This window comes from Beta vulgaris, chromosome 7 (assembly GCF_026745355.1).
Source record: "Beta vulgaris subsp. vulgaris cultivar EL10 chromosome 7, EL10.2, whole genome shotgun sequence".
NCBI classification, from domain to species: Eukaryota; Viridiplantae; Streptophyta; class Magnoliopsida; order Caryophyllales; family Amaranthaceae; genus Beta; species Beta vulgaris.
Genome location: NC_079208.1, coordinates 12,377,359 through 12,391,282, shown reverse-complemented (window position 1 = coordinate 12,391,282; position 13,924 = coordinate 12,377,359). Strand labels below are relative to the sequence as shown.

The following is a 13,924-nucleotide window of genomic DNA, read 5'->3' as shown; positions in this document are numbered from 1 at the left end:
TGGTAAGCAATGTTTCAGAATGGATCGTGGATACTGTTGCAACCCGTCATATCTGTGCCAACAAAGAAGCGTTCCAGGACTACCAGAAAGTTCCAGAATCAGAGTGCATCTTCATGGGAAACTCAAGCACTGTGAGTGTTTTAGGCAAAGGAAAGGTTTTCCTGAAATTAACATCCGGGAAAACCATTGCTTTGCAGAATGTTCTGCATGCTCCTGATATCCACAGAAATCTCATTTCTGGTTCACTTTTAAACAAAGCTGGGATTAAGTTGTCTTTTGAATCTGATAAACTTGTATTAACCAGAAATGGTATTTTTGTGGGTAAAGGCTTTTGTAATGCTGGACTTTTTATTTTGGATGTTGTTATTGATAATAAAAACTATACTGCTTCTGTTTATATTGCTGAGTCTGTTTCTTTATGGCATTCTAGACTAGGTCATGTGAATGTTGCCTCTATTAAAAGGCTGTAACGCCCCGATCCTCAATCACAATTAATACAAATCTTAATAAAATAATATCCTAATTTGACTCAAACTTTCAATAGCATTTCCTCTGAAAATTGGACAACCCAAAGTGGGAAATAATTTAAACCTGTTTACAAACTCAATAAAATATAATATTCTCCATCTCAAATCCTAAAACCGACAACGCTTTTGCGGAAACAACCTCAAGAGGGAATCAAACCCAATGGCACTAATCAGTATCACAAACTAATTAAAGAAATCTTCAATCAAAACCTCAACAAGACTAATATAACTAATACATATTTAAACCCAAGTACAATTTACATTTGGAAGTCTTCGAATATAAAGTTCCTCTATGAATTTCCGTCCTCACCTTAAACTTCGCGAATCCAACCAGAAACCTGCTCTAGTATCAACTGCTCACCATTATACAAAGTATATGGATCATTACAGGTTCAACCCCACACGGGAAAGAACAACACAAACAAAACACAAACAAAACACTCATCAGCAAAAGCTGAGTACCAACACTCCACCTTAAGCAAAATCAGAAAACATCAAGATATATACTTCCAAAAGATAAAAGTACTACTCAAATTCTCATTATATTCTTATTTAAAGTTTCCCTTTTATAAACGTTCTATGTCAATCTATATCCATTCAAAGCCAAAGGATTTCGTATTTCGAAGCTACATTAATTATATTCAATGCTCATAATCATCAAGTTCCAAAACAAATTACATAGTCATGATAAGTAAAATAATCATATAAATCATGTAGACAAGAATATAGTCAAATAGAGTTACCAATAAGTTTCATCACCGAAATCACAATGTAATCGAGTAGCATGTTGACGACATTTGAGTATCCTAATATATTAATAATGGATTCATCGAGTCCATATTCACGAGTAATTCATCTTTGATAATCAAATACGAGACGTGGAATAAATATCAATTATTATCAAGTTCAAAGATCATTTCATCAAACAAGAGTTATCAAATAATCCAAAGACAAAGTCAGAGTGGATCCGGGAGCCCCGCCCGACCCACTAAATAGCAAATGATAGACCCGGGAGTCCCAGCCGGTCTATAATAATGTAAAACCCGGGAGCCCCGGCCGGTTTACCAATAATATCAATGGCCAATAACCTATAGTGTGCACACCCTCAACTCAAGCTTTTATGTGACCCGGGAGCCCCGGCCGGCCACGCTAGAGAAGAGGACGGTTTAGTATCTTGCCACATGCGGCGAATATCAATCAATCCAAAATCTTCCCAATTCGTGAGAAGATAATATAACAAAACATCTATATTTCCAATAGTTAATCCATGTAATCTTTCATTTTCCACGATTAATATCTTTTAAGAAATCAAGAGCAACTAGGGTGCAATCTTTCTTTCACAATGATCCAAAAATCAATAACCTTCTCACGTATCAACCAAATCAGACAATATTATCAAGATTCCGAAATAACACGAGTTAATCGATGTATTCAATAACATTGTAGTTCATACTATGCATTTCAATAAAAATCAATTCTATACCATTCCCTTTCTACATCGATGTCATCAATGATCCTACAATCACACGAATGAACCAATACATCTTATATCAGTGTAGTACATACGATATACTTGGATCCATATCAATCATATACAAGTCCATATCCATTTTAAGTAACATAGGAAATAGCCTCAGCAATTCAATACACTAAGTTTCATGTCCACCTTGACAAGTAAATTAGTATATCTCAAACAACTTTCATAGTCATCAAATAATATACAAAATCTCGAAGTTACACTCGAATTATCATCCTTCAATACAACACCAGAGAAGTAAGAATTCATGACTATTAACTCACTAGAAGGATCCATGTTTTAACCCCAAATTTAGTCGATTTAGAGTATACTAAAACTTGACTCAAGCACCCATAATCATTCACATCTTAGGTGACTTCTAAGAATCTAATTTTTAACAATATTGCTTCTCTATAGTCCCATGGTTACAGTAAATTTCACAAGTAGCATGAATTAAGTATCATGAAGTCTAGAATATGACTTATTTGGTCATAGTAATGGAAACCTTAATAAGACCTAAGATTTAGGTGCTCACTCTATCAATGATTATCCAGAAGCAAACTTAGTCCCCTATAGCGAAATCATTTCACAATGATCAAATAATCAATAACATGAAAGGCACCACAATTATACAACTAATCAATCCCTTCAATTTCAAGTGTAACTCATACCATATACTTCAATTTCAATAAATCAACTCCATACCATTCCATATTATTCACTTCAAATAGGTCCATTAATCTATCATAGGTCATATCTTATAACACAAAGATTGTAAAGCGGAAAAGATACTCATCGTAGTTAACCATAACACTATCCGCTACATTTCAGTTTATTAACAATAATTTAGTATGATCTATGTAACTAAGATAGTAATTTACATAGAATAATAATCGATCTATACTAGAATAACCTATACTCCATTTCAAATGAACAGACAAATGTTCTATAATCATATTGATCACATCTTTTCATATATACTCATTAAATAATTCAAGAACATCTCTGAATAAATAACTATAAAGAATCTCATTTAGACTAATTAGGAATCGAAATAGCTCTTTACTCCATAATCTTAAGTCCTAACTGAGAATTTCATATGGTATACATTGAAAGTTGTCATCTTCAAGTATTACATTATAAATGCAATCCTGAATCAAGTCACAACTACTAATATGAACTCTACTTTCGATGAACCAACAATTCTGTCTTCAATTTCGAGATACAACTCCACAATTTATTCTAATATAGACTTTAATTAGTAGTAACGCTTTATCCAACGACTTTATCCAATCTTCATAATCCATAACAAGTTTCAGTTACTTTAAGGTTAAATATTTGGCTTTAGGAAGCTACATATTTCAATCAGAACCTTCAATATGGTTTAAGATAAATCTGAAATTTAACCACTTTAAAGACATTCCAATTCCAATTATCCTGACATCAATGATTTACACATGAAAAATCCAGAATGTCATGAAAAGAATTTCTAAACATAACTCACATACTCAGATTTGATTTTACTAGAATCAAAAACATGAAAACTACTCATCAATATAACTAGCAAACTAAATCACAAATCAAAGAATATATAATTGAAATCAACCTCATAATTCCATCAAAGTTCAAAGGAGAAAACAATAGAGAAGCAAAAAGGGTGAGTGTGGCACCTCACTGGCGGGCCAGAATTGAGCTGCAACACCGCGACAATGTCGGCAGCAGCATCGCGGAACAACAACGCAGCAGCGACAACATCGCTCGATCGTGTCGGCAGCGACATCGACGCAACAGCAGCAACACACAACAGCAACAAATCGAGCAAAAGAAAGAGAAAAACAGGGCAACAACACCGCTAGTTTGCGGTGGCAGACAACGAAGCTCCGACGAGCCTAGGGAAACCGACGAGTTCCAACAGCAAACCAGGGAAGAGAATTAGAGATGGTGCTCAAGGTGGAAGAGAATGAATGAGGGTTTGGTTTTCCATGGGAGAGAGAAACGGTAGGGGGGTTTTGGTTTTTTTTTTCTTTTGTTTCTTGACCGACTAAAACAATAAAGGGGTGGTGTTTATAATTTTCGGGTTTTCTTTTCTGTTCACATCTAAAATACAACACGACTTACTAACTTAATACTGTAAATGTTTCTAACTACAATAAACTAACATACAACGATATTATCCTTTTGAACTCCAAGTTATTCAAAAACGTTTTCCGAAATATACTTGTAGATTAAACACTTCCAAAGTATTGTTCAATTAACATATAATATCAACAATAATAAACTACTAAAATATCGCTAATTAAAATATAAACTTCATATTCCAACTAAAATATAATAAAAAGATCTAACACATATAATTTTGGATAATAATAATAATTAGAACATTCTTAAAAATCTGGGTTGTTACAAAGGCTAAAACAACTTAGTCTTATTTCTGACTTTAGCAATACTTCTTTTGATAAATGTGAAGTGTGTGTAGAAGCTAAGCACCCTAAGAAAGCTTTCAACAAAAATGTGTCCCGTTCCTCTACTTTATTAGAGTTAGTTCATAGTGACTTAGGTGACTTTAAGAATTCCATGAGTAGGGGAGGAAAGAAATACTATATTACTTTTGTTGATGACTTTTCTCGTTATACTAAGGTTTATTTATTGAGTTCTAAAGATGAGGTAGAAGAAAAATTTCTTATTTATAAAGCCGAAGTAGAGAACCAATTGGACCTTAAGATTAAAAGGGTGAGATCAGATAGGGGTGGAGAATATGATGGTACTTCCCTTAAGAAATTTTGTGAGTCTAATGGGATTATTCATGAGGTTACAGCCCCTTATACCCCAGAACAGAATGGAATAGCTGAGCGGAAAAATAGAACTCTTAAAGATATGATGAATGCTATGCTTATTAGCTCAGGTATGCCTACTAATATGTGGGGTGAAGCTATGCTTTCTGCTTGTTATGTCCTTAATCGAGTTCCCCATAAGAAGTTAGATAAGACTCCCTATGAATTGTGGAAAGGCTTCAAGCCGAATCTGGGATACCTCAAAATGTGGGAGTGTTTGGGAAAGATAGGACTTCCTGACTTTCAAAGGAGTAAAATTGGACCTAAGACTGTAGATGGTATTTTTATTGGTTATGTGTCTAACAGTGCTGCATATAGACTCATTCTTAAGGATGCATCTGGTTTTGGTCCTATTAGAGAGTCAAGAGATGTTGAATTTTTTGAGCATATATTTCCTATGAAAGTTATTTGCAATCATGCTTGCCTGCTGCATATTCTTCTGTTTTGCATCGTGACATTGCATCATCTAGTGAGACCTTAGAACCTAGAAGGAGTAAGAGAGCTAGAGCTGAGTCTAGTTTCAGACCTGATTTTATTACTACCTTTCTAGCTGAAAAAGAGTGCTTAGATGAGCAAGATATCAATGCTTTTGTGTTAGAAGAGAACCCGAGAACCTATGCTGAGGCCACGAGATCGGTAGACTCAAGTTTTTGGTTAGAGGCTATTAACAGTGAAATAGAGTCTATTATGAGTAATAACACTTGGGTTTTGATAGACCTTCCTAGAGGTTGTAAGCCCTTAAGCAGTAGGTGGATTTTTACAAAGAAATGCAAGCCTGATGGGTCTTTAGATAAGTATAAGGCTAGACTTGTAGTTGGAGGGCATCGCCAAAAACAAGGGTTAGACTTCTTTGATACTTATTCTCCTGTGACCAAGGTAGCCACCATTAGAGCTTTAATTGCACTTGCATCTATTCATGATTTAATTGTGCATCAAATGGATGTGAAAACTGCATTTTTGAATGGGAGTTAAATGAGGAGATCTATATGAAGCAACCTGAAGGATGTGAGGTTCCTGGTCCAGAGGACAAGGTATGCAAGCTTATTAGATCTTTGTATGGTTTAAAACAAGCACCAAAACAATGGTATGATAAATTCCATCAAACTATTACTTCAAATGGTTTTTTGGTAAATGATTCTGATGCTTGTGTTTATTCCAAAATTGATGAACTTGGTTGTGTTTTCATATGTCTATATGTGGATGATATGTTGATCTTTGGGACCAATATAGACGTAGTAAATACAACTAAGTGCTTCCTAAATTCTGCTTTGAGATGAAGGATTTAGGAGAGGCTGATGTTATTCTTGGAATAAAGATTACTAGAACTTATTCATATGGGATATCTTTAAATCAATCTCATTATATTGAGAAAATATTAAAAAAGTTTGATCAATTTGATTGTGTTCCTGTGAAAACCCCATATGATTCTAGTATTCATTTGAAAAAGAATAAAGGTGATAGTATATCACAAGAACAATATGCAAAAATAATTGGAAGTGTAATGTTCTTGATGAATTATACTAGACCTGATATAGCTTATGCTGTTAGTAGATTGAGCAGGTATACTCACAATCCTAATGAGCACTGGGTTGCCTTGATTAGATTGTTGAAGTATCTAAAAGGCACTACCAATTGGGGTCTACATTATCAAGGGCACCTTGTGTTCTTGAAGGATTTTGTGATGCTAATTGGGTGTCGGATAATGATGAGATACAATCTACTAGTGGTTATGTTTTCACTCTTGCTGGAGGAGCTATATCATGGAAATCATCAAAACAAACATGTATTGCCAAATCTTCAATGGAATCTGAGTTTATTGCTTTAGAATTGGCAGGTCAAGAAGCTGAATGGATAAGGAGTTTGCTTGCTGATATTCCATTATGGGGGAAGCCAGCTCCATCAGTTTCTATGAGGTGTGACTCGCAAGCAGCAATTAGAGTAGCGAATAATCAAGCCTATAATGGAAAGAGAAGGCATATTCGCTTAAGGCATGCCATAGTTAGAAATCTAATTAGAGAAAATGTGTTGTCACTCGAGTATGTAAAATCAGAGAGGAATATTGCTAATCCTCTCACCAAAGGCCTTTGTAGAAAAATGGTGCTGGAGTCAGCACAAGGAATGGGTTTAAAGCCTATTGGTGAGTGAATTGTGATGGATACCCTTCTTAGGAATTCCTAAGTTCAAAGGGTCAAACGAAATCACAAAACAACTCAAGTTATTGTGTACTACTACCATTCCTATTAATAAAAGTGATGTAGTATTTTGTTTTAATTTACTATTATATGTGTAAGGTTGAGCATAAGCTCTTAATAAGTTCATAGCCTTATTTGAGGTGGTTTGTGACAGTACAAACTTGATGAACTTACCTATGTGAATGTGGGGTTACGCACAATCCCCTATGAGAGTCCAAAGGCTTAGGCTCTCTAGAGCATTCACGAGAATCCAGGCTAATTGTGGGGCACCTATATTATATTTGCGAGAACGTATCTTGATTTGAAAAAGGTTGAGTGCGCAACTATGTTTTGCGAACATCGTGAAAGGTTCAAAGAGAAATCTACCTCTTACGACAGTAAGACATATTTGTATGCACTGAGTGTCAATTCAAGTCCATAAGACATTGATACTTCAAAACTCAGTATCTATTGCCCAGATCATCTGTTTTGAGCCCTGTTTTTTCCTGTTTTCTTCTTTTGAATCATATGGGGGATTGTTGGAGTTTATAATGTTTTTGCTTCAAAAGAAGTGAAGAGTCAATGTGAGTCTCTTGAAGTCCCTTGTCCCACATTGGAAATATAATAGAGAGAGGAAAGGTTTATAACCTTTGCACTTCCACTACTCTTTGAGTTGAGTAGCAATGAGGATTTTAGTAGGCTTGTGGTGATGTGTGGTTACCACACGCGCGCGCCCGCCCGGTCCGGGCCAGGGCCATGGGCCATGGGCCTTGGGCCTTGGGCTTTGGGCTTTGGGCTTTGGGCTTTGGGCTTTGGGCTTTGGGCTTTGGGCTTTGGGCTTTGGGGAATAAACTTAACTTAACTAAAGTTTTGGGTCAAGTTACCGTTTTGGGAATAAACTAAACTTAACTTAACTTGATCTGTTAGTTTTTGACCGTTTTTTGCCAGTAATTAAGTTACCGTTTTTTCCCCTGATTTCCTCCCTTAAGTGTGCCGTTATTTCCTAATTACGTGCCATTATTTCCTAATAAACACTTTCTTCTTCCTCTCTCTAAATTCTTTTTCTGGGCAATATTCAAGATCGTTTTCAATCTGTTTTTCCATCTACACTGGAAACGCAGAGACCGTGTACCCCTGGAGGTTGATTGCTATGAGGCCGTGTGTTGTAGCGGGGCAAATTCAACTTTAGGGCAATGAATTCTTCACGCCACGGTATTCCAGATAAGTTAGATTTATGTTCTAAGCGGTTTTAGTTCCTACAGCGGCACTGTTACCCGCAACAACCACAACGACAAGGCACGAACACGATGAAGAAGAAGAGAGAGATGCGATGGTCGAGAATTCGGCGATCAGCACAGCTCCGACAAGCTTGGGGACGCCGGTGAAAAGTCTGCCGAACAGAGAGGTAAACGCCAGGTAGGCGATGAGAGAAAAATCAGAAGGTCTGTGGTTTTCGGGTTTTGAGCATAGAAGACACGAGGAGAGAGAGAAGTGATTGGGGTGGGCTTGGGGTTTCATTAAACCGACAACATATCAAAAGGGTTGGATGGTTCGAGAAGGAAATCGTCTTTGTTTTCTTGTTTGGTCAAATACCGCTCAACTAATTGCACACACAACCCAAAATATAAATTGATAATAATAATAACTTCATAAATTTAAATAAATAAATATTTTACAACACGACAAATAAAATTTATACTTTACATCTCAAATAAAATTTGAAAATCCGAACATAATTAACTCATTAAATATGATTATAATTTAATAAACCCCTTTTAAAAATAAGCATGTTACACCGAGCGTTGGCACAGATGCGGTTGGAAGAAGATGACGCTATCCTCAACACCATCTCTACGCGTCATGCACCTGAAAGTTTGGGGGATCGCAAATCTTACGTCTCAAAGAAGAACACCTCGCGAAGCCACCCTTACAACCGTCCAGGTCAGGTACATAACGTTACAACTATTTTTGACAATGCAGAAACTGACGCAAAGACAGTTAAACCGTCTTATCCTGACCTTAAATCTTTTGGATTCTCTGTCGACATCGGAGGCGTTGTAAATGCGTTAACCACGATCAGAGCGCCCGTCCATTGACCACGAAAGAGTGATCGCCCGGACGCATAGAGAGACCAGTCAAAATGGTGCCAATTCTATCACAAGTTCACGACAATGGCCATAATACGGAAGAGTGCATAGCGCTGCGTCGTGAAGTCGCATTTATGCTCAACAAAGGCCATTTCCAAGACCTGCTGAGTGACAAATGAAAAGCATCCTTCGAAAGGAATCCCGCTAAACCTATCCCACATGCGTCCCCGACACATGTCAAGGTAATCAACATGATTTTCAGGTGGATTTGATGTATGTGGACTAACATATTCTGCAACCAAAAGGCTAGACGCACGCAAGAATCCCCCTCGTCTGTCGTTCCTAAATCTTGCAGGTCTGAGGAAGAACGCAGGCTAGAAGCAATGGGAATCACCTTTGACGATGACTATGTATGCGAAGCAGAATATCACGACGGCTTGGTTATTTCTTTAATCGTCAGCAATTGCCTTCTGCGACGAGTGCTAGTCGATGGAGGCAGCTCAGCCAAAATCATCTTTAAGAGTGCCCTCGAAGGTATGGGTTTATGTGAAAAAGATATAACTAAAAAGTCCACTGTCTTAGTTGGTTTCAACGGAGAAGCCCAGCATACTGCCAGAGAAATCAGGATGCCAACCCTGGCCAAAGGAGTCAACTTGCCAACCAGGTTTAATGTCGTAGACTGCACTTCCGCATATAATATCATCCTTGGGATGCCATGGATTCAAAAGATGAAGGCATTCACATCAACCTATCATTAAACGCTAAAGTTCCCCACCAAATAGGGTGTCCAAGAGATAAAAGGCGAGCAGAAAGCCGCAAGAGAATGCTACAGCTCATCGCTCAAGCCGCCAAAAGCGTCAATCTAGCAATAAATGGACGGATTAGCGCCCGATGCGCCCGACAAACAAGACGTAGATGAAGTGGTGCTCGATCCAACCTTTCCAGGCCATGTCGTCCGAATTGGAGCGACGATCTCGCAAGAAACGTGCGACCAGGTAATTAATTTTTTGAAAGCTAGCAAAGACTGCTTTGCTTGGTCCCATGAGTACATGACAGGTATCAGACCCGACGTCATTACGCACAAGCTTAACGTCGACCCAGAACATCAGTCGGTTAAGCAGAAGCGGCGAAATTTTACACCAGAGCGCAATCAAATCATTAACAAAGAGGTGCAGAAACTGATCGACGCAGGAAAGGTGCATGAGCTAAAGTATCCGGTTTGGCTGGCTAACGTCGTGGTCGTAAGCAAAACGAATGGCAAATGGAGGTTCTGCATCGATTTTACGGACCTCAACAAAGGCTTGTTCGAAGGATCCATTTCCACTTTCGCATATAGAAGCAATGGTTGACGCCACGGCGGGGCACGAGATCCTAACGTTCATGGATGCATATTTTGGCTACAACCAAATCCTGATGCACCCCGACGATCAAGAAAAAAACGGGGTTCATCACGAATAAAGGTATCTATTGCTATAAAGTTATGTTGTTTGGATTGAAAAATGCAGGTGCAACATACCAGCGTTTGGTCAATCAAATGTTCAAGGACTAGTTGGACGACACAATGGAAGTGTACATTGACGATATGCTGGTAAAGTCAAAGCAAGCGAAGGACCACATCCAACACCTTTCAGAAGCTTTCGACGTCCTTCGCAAATATGGTATGAAACTAAACCCTACTAAATGCACATTTGGAGTTACTACAGGAAAATTTCTAGGCTAACTCGTGATGCAATGGGGATCGAAGTCAGTCCTGATCAGATTAAGGCGCTAATCAAGATGCAGTCTCCCATAAACGTTAAGGAAGTGCAGAAGTTGACTGGACGCGTCGCTACCCTAAATCGCTTCATATCAAGGTCGTTAGAAAAGTGTCACCTATTCTACGATGTGTTGAGGAAAAATAAAGGCTTTGATTGGACTCAAAAGTATGAAGACGCATTGCAAGCGCTCAAGCAATATCTCGCCTCCTCTCCGCTGTTGTCAAAACCATGGGACGGTGAGACGTTGCAGTTCTACTTGGCTGTGAGTAATGTATCCGTCAGTGCCGTCTTGGTGCAAGAGAGGTAGAAAGTCAGCAACTTCCGATTTATTACGTCAGTAAGTCTTTGTTAGATGCAGAGACCATGTATTCGTATTTGGAAAAACTTATTTTAGCTATAGTCACTGCTGTGAAAAAGCTAAGGCATTATTTGGAAACTCACACTGTTGTCGTTATGACTAATTATCCAGTAAAGTCTGTCTTGCGACAACCAAAATTAACAGGTCGCATGAGCAAGTGGGCGATAGCACTCAGTGGTTACGACATCCAGTACCATCCTAGAACAGCTATCAAGTCGCAAGCGTTAGCCGATTTTGTGGCAGACTTTAGCCCAGGGTTAAACAAACTCGCAGAAGATGAAGTTGCCCAGATTAATCATATTAACCATGACGCTTGGATTTTATTTGTCGATGGATCGTCTAACTTTTGTGGTGCAGGTCTACGTATTGTGCTGAAGTTGCCACAAGGGGACAAGGTAGTATGAGCCATGTGTTGCGAGTTCAAAGCAACAAATAACAAAGCCGAGTACGAAGCATTAATACCAGGGATGACCCTGGCAAGTGACTTGGGGAAAAAGCATTGAAAGTTTAAAATATTCATTATTGATAGTCAGCCAAATCAAGGGCGAATTCGCAGAAAAGGACTCCAAAATGACGCCGTACATGGAAATAGCTCAAGAAAAAACTAAGATGTTTAACCTATATGATATTTTGTAGATCCCAAGGGACAAGAAAATTCAAGCAGACGCGCTAGCTAATCTCCGATCTTCCTTAACAAATATATCCTTCACTTCTGTTCCCATCGTCCACTTAACAAATCCAGCAATCACCAAAGACGTTAATATATTTATCGCAACGACGCAAGGGTGCATCCAAATTGACGATGAAGATGACCTTGTTGCTTGCGACAACGACCTAAACCCTGCCGACGACGTCGCAATGACGGAAAATCCCATCGATGAGGAGGTAAGTGTTAGTTGGACAAACTATTTCAACGATTATCTTACTAACGACATACTCCCAGCAGGTAAAGCGGAAGCACGCAAAAATCGCTTCAAGGCATCAAAATACGTCATCATCCAAAGGTGTTGTTTAAGAAATCAGTCGCAGGCCTTTACTATTGCGTTGCCTAGAAAAGAGTCAGTGGGGCAAAGTCCATGAAGATCTGCACGAAGGAACATGCGAAAATCATTCAGGGGGACACAATATGACCAACAGAGCATTGCGTATGGGTTATTACTGGCCAATAATGAAGAAAGACGCTATCAGGTATGTCACCAAATGCGACAGCTGTCAACGACACGCAGGTATGACGCATAAACCCTGTGAAGTTTTGCATCCTTCTTTAACTCCATGGTCTTTCATGAAATGGGAAATGGATATAGTTGGTAAACTACCTCCAGCTCCAGGACAGAAGGTCTTTATGTTGGCACTAACCGACTATTTTTCTAAGTGGATAGAACAGACTCCTTTCAGCAAGTACGAGATACGCTATTTCTTTTATATATACTAACATAATTTGTAGGTTTGGTGTCCCATCTGAAATAATATGCGACAATGGTTCGCAATTTATTAGTGACAAGACAAAACACTTCTGTTACGAATGGAACATCTCATTGTTAATGTCAACACCTAGATATCCACAGGTAAATGGACAAGCTGAATCTAGCAACAACAATCGTCATTGACACATTAAAGAAACGCCTCACTGTGAAGAAAAGGAAGTGGGCGGAAGCGTTACCATCTATCCTATGGGCAAATCGCACAACGTCACGCACCGCGACAGGACAAACCCCATTCTCTTTGGTCTATGGATGCGAAGCTGTCTTACCAGCTGAGGTAAGTATCCCAACTGCTATATATGGGTTAATGATAAAACAGCAGAATCACGACAAACTCTTCCACGACTTGGATACTATAGAAGAGTTGTGAGACGCAGCGTTGGTGCGAATGGCAGCTCAACAACAAATCGTCGCAAGGAGCTTCAATAAGAATGTCCAATCCAAATCTTTTTTAGAAGGCGATTGGTACCTAAGAAAAGTATTTCAGAATACGCAAGAGCTCAATGCTGGCATGTTAGGACCTAAGTGGGAAGAACCCTACCAAGTTAGCAAAGTCTGGCAACGGTGCCTACCAATTGACCCGACGCGACGGGAGCCTGGTACCACGTAGCTAGAATGCCACTCATCTTAAAAAATACTTCTTCTAGCTAAGTAACATGTAATGTTTTGTTTTATTTTCCATTCATAGCAAATAAACGACAAAGTTGTCATGTCGATGTCGTTGTCTCCCAGCGACCTTAGTTTTTATTTCGCTGTGCGTTATTTTTTCAGGATGTTTTATTTATCACTGTTCCAATAACATCGCAACATTATGACAACGCGACGAATGACTGTTACTTATCCGATTCAAAACCTGATTAGTTATACATTAATTAATCCGGTTATCACCAAAAATCGGTGATAAGTCATTCTTATATATTATTTTTAGGTGCATTTAGGTTGAATTTTAGAGCATTTAGTTTCATATTTAGTTCATTATTGCATTCTATTCTTAAGTTATGTTTTTCTATTTCTATTCGGTATGTTTTCTTGTTTTTGATGAATTTCAGGCATTGAAGACGTGTTTGGAGTATGATTAGCTAAACTTGAGGATTAGGAGCACTTGGAAAGGAGTTACAATGCATAAGGATCATATGGATATGTCATAGTACGAGTTTGAGCAAAAACGAAGCGGAAAATCATTAGAAGAAATGTGA

At 38.4% G+C, this 13,924-nt stretch overlaps 1 long non-coding RNA gene across 1 annotated transcript; it reads right to left on the bottom strand.

Annotated features, from left to right (window-relative positions):
- Positions 1 to 574: 574 nt before the first annotated feature.
- LOC109133605 (uncharacterized) lies at positions 575 to 3,819 on the bottom strand. The gene is made up of 2 exons (XR_002038752.3): positions 3,714 to 3,819; positions 575 to 880 (listed from the first exon to the last, which is right to left on the bottom strand). It is a non-coding gene; the product is annotated as an uncharacterized LOC109133605 (long non-coding RNA).
- Between the last annotated feature and the right edge of the window lie 10,105 nt (positions 3,820 to 13,924).